This window comes from Eriocheir sinensis, chromosome 24 (assembly GCF_024679095.1).
Source record: "Eriocheir sinensis breed Jianghai 21 chromosome 24, ASM2467909v1, whole genome shotgun sequence".
NCBI classification, from domain to species: domain Eukaryota; kingdom Metazoa; phylum Arthropoda; class Malacostraca; order Decapoda; family Varunidae; genus Eriocheir; species Eriocheir sinensis.
Window position 1 is genome coordinate 4897751 of NC_066532.1, and position 4021 is coordinate 4901771.

Genomic DNA, 4021 nt, shown 5'->3' on the forward strand with positions numbered 1-4021 from the left:
TTTTTTTTGCACATTTTCTCACACAAAACAGTAATTAATTATCTCTCATTCAGCACGCTAATTAATTTTGTACCGTACCTTCATTTCGGTCTAAATCAACATGTCAGGTTCTATAGTAACTCATTTTAGACTATTTTTTTAGCACATTTTCTCTCACAAAACAGTAATTAATTATCTCTCATTCAGCACACTAATTAATTTTGTACCGTGCCTTCATTTCGGTCTAAATCAACATGTCAGGTTCTATAGTGACTCATTTTAGACTGTTTTTTTTTTAGCACATTTTCTCTCACAAAACAGTAACTAATTATCTCTCATTCAGCACACTAATTAATTTTGTACCGTACCTTCATTTCGGTCTAAATCAACATGTCACCTTCTATAGTAACTCATTTTAGACAATTTTTTTGACACATTTTCTCACACAAAACAGTAACTCATTATCTCTCACTCAGCACGCTAGTTAATTTTGTACCGTACCTTCATTTCGGTCTAAATCAACATGTCAGGTTCTATAGTAACTCATATTAGACTTTTTTTTTTTTTTGCACATTTTCTCACACAAAACACTAACTCATCATCTCTCATTGAGCGCAATATTTAATTTTGTACCGTACCTTCATTTCGGTCTAAATCATTCTATCATCTTGTACATTAACTCATTCTCATTAACTATTTCTTTTTAGCAAATTAACGTAAACAAAACACTAACTCACTATTTCGTCTTTACATTTACTCTATTTCCTTCAGCACAGTAATTCATTTTCTACAACACTTTATTTCGGACTAAATCAATGTATCACCTTGTTCATTAACTCACTATGGAATGTAGCTATTTCGTGTGACACATTAACCCACACAGGACAGTATCTTATTATTCCTTTCGGCCCAGTAATTAATATCGCACAACACTTCATTTCGGTCTAAATCAATATATCATCGTGTACATTAAGGACTAGGACAGACTTGGGCAGTATAAGGACTAAGGATTGTATCTATTTTTTTTTTTAGCACAGTAATTCACACAGTTATCATTTACTTACTTTCATTTGTATTTCAGTTCTTTCGGATTGACATTTCATACCACATTTACTATTACAACCGAGCTATAAAAAGAAACACAACAACACCTTAGCTAGCAACACCAACAACACCGTAACACTAACACCCTAACCAGCCTGCAATACCTTCATCACCATCACCGGGTCAGGAAAAAATGTGGGAGCGAGAGGAAAGGACAGAAAATGAAAAGATTGGCGCGTCAGTGATTTGTCGTGACCCAGTACAAGACGTGACTATTACTCCGCATAACCTTGAGCCGCGCGTCTGGGGATAAAGTATTCGAACCAACAAGTGTGTGTCCGAATGCGTGTTGGATCCTACTGGTGGAGAGATTATGGTATGGAGTCTTAAGAGATCACGTGGAGGTACACAAGGTCTCTCTCTCTCTCACACACACACACACACACACACTAAATTTGTCCCTCTCTCTCTTTCTCTCCCTCTCTCCCCTTCTCCCTCCCTCCCTCTCTCGTTCCCTCCCACTTCTTCCTATCTTTCGACTTTGCTCTCTCTCTCTCTCTCTCTCTCTCTCTCTCTCTCTCTCTCTCTCTCTCTCTCTCTCTCTCTAACGGTACCTCCCTCCTCCTCCTCCTCCTCTTCTTCTTCTTTCTCCTCCTCCTCCTCCTCTTCTTCCTTCTTCTCCTCCTCCTCTTCAGCCTTGACTTCCCTCAGTGTCCTCTACGCCTCCTCTGCTCTTCCTCCTTTTCCGTCTCCTCCCTTCTTATCTTCCTCCTCCTCCTCCTCCTCCTCCTCCTCCTAAAATTACCTGTCACGTTCATCTTGCTCCATATTACTGAGGTTTATTAGTGTGATTTTTAAGGTAATTTGGGTACGCGAGGGTAACTTTATTAGTACAGGTGTTGGCAGTACTTTCAACACCTTTACGATCACTTCCTTAACCGCTTCTACCACAAACAACCATCTCTTCAATATACACTCTTGCAGACTCCTTACGATCTTATGTTCTTATGCCTTCCTCCCCCTTCGCTTCCATCATCATATAGTGAGTTAAACTACTACGTTCGCTACCATAACCATGTTTAGTATTACCATTCAGCGGCCTACGGAAATACAAAAGAACATAAGAACATAAGAACGTAAGGAGTCTGCAAGAGGCCGGTTGGACCACACCTTGGCCAGCAACACCACAAATAGAACCAGCCTGCAATACCTACATCACCAACACTGCCACTCCCACCACCACCACCAAAACCACTACAACAACCACTACTAACGATTACAATAATACATATATGAATAAAATTGTGACTACTATTACTACTACTACTACTACTACTACTACTACTACGATTGCTGCTGCTACAACTACTACTATTTCAACTACTACTACTACTACTACCACTACTACTGCCACTACTACTGCTATTACTACTTCTTTTCCTCCTCTTCCTTATCTTTCTCCTCTTCCTCCTCCTCCTCCTACTACTACTTCTCCTCCTCCTACTCCTCCTCCTCCTCTTACTTTTTTTTTTTTTACAGCAAAGGAGACAGTTCAAGGGCACAAAAAAAGTAAACATTTATAAAAAAAAGCCCGCTACTCGCTGCTCCAAAAAAGAATCCAAAGAGGTGGCCGAAAGATAGGTCAGTTTCGGGAGGAGAGGTGTCCTGATACCCTCCTCTTGAAAGAATTCAAGTCGTAGGCAGGAGGAAATACAGATGAAGGAAGATTGTTCCAGAGTTTACCAGCGTGAGGGATGAAAGAGTGAAGATGCTGGTTAACCCTTGCATAAGGGGTTTGGACAGTATAGGGATGAGCATGAATAGAAAGTCGAGTGCAGCGGGGCCGCGGGAGGGGGGGAGGCATGCAGTTAGCAAGTTCAGAAGAGCAGTCAGCGTGGAAATATCGATAGAAGATAGAAAGAGAGGCAACACTGCGGCGGAATTTAAGAGGTAGAAGACTATCAGTATGAGGAGGAGAGCTGATGAGACGAAGAGCCTTAGCCTCCACTCTGTCCAGAAGAGCTGTGTGAGTGGAGCCCCCCCACACATGAGATGCATACTCCATACTACTACTACTACTACTACTTCTACTACTACCACCACCATCATTACCACTACTCCGGAAGCAGAAGTAGTAGCAGTAGCAGTAGTAGTGGCAGACGCTGAAGTAGTAGTAGTAGCATTTATGGGCTCGTCTCACCTTTGCGCAACACACTGGCGGGTGGTTTAACCTTTCCACAGGCAACACAGGTGGCTCCAGGCTCGCCCAGGTGCTCAGTGGCCGCTCCCTCGAGAAAAAAATGTTCTGGCAGCGGTGGGATTCGAACCCACGCCTCCGAAGAGACTGGTGCCTTAAACCAGCGCCTTAGACCGCTCGGCCACGCTACCATGTAAGGATTAGAATAAATAACGAGGAAAAAAGCATCATTATCAACGTGAACAAAAAGAAGACTATAGAAAAAGAAGAATGACAACATGAAACTGCGTGAGCACTGAAGAAAACAACAGTAACATCAACATAACCAAAATAACGAAATAAAAAATAGCAAAAAGAAAGAAGAAAATAAGAGGTACATCAACACCAAACAACAACAACAACAACAACAACAACAACAACAACAACAACAACAAGAAAAAGAAGAAGAAGAAGAAGAACAACAACAACAACAACAACAACAACAACAACAACAACAACAACAACAACAACAATGACAATAATAAGACGTGACAGCAAGACGTATCAACTGAGAAACAAATGTGACAAAGACGAAGAAAGAATAACAACAACAACAACAACAACAACTACTTACACTATCTCCCGAAGCGCTTCTCTATCATAAAGAAAAGAAAAAAGAGTAATACTGGAACGACGATAACAACAATGAAAACAACAACAACAACTTCGCTACGCACCAACTCCTTCACACTTTCCAACTTACACACAACTCGGGTAAACAAACAAACAAACACACACACAGTCGACTCGGAAGATATATAG

The 4021-nt window shown here is 41.0% G+C and overlaps 1 non-coding gene across 1 annotated transcript; it reads right to left on the reverse strand.

Moving 5' to 3' along the window:
• Positions 1 to 3329: 3329 nt before the first annotated feature.
• Trnal-aag (transfer RNA leucine (anticodon AAG)) lies at positions 3330 to 3411 on the reverse strand. Its single transcript has one exon. It is a non-coding gene; the product is annotated as a tRNA-Leu (tRNA).
• Positions 3412 to 4021: the final 610 nt, after the last annotated feature.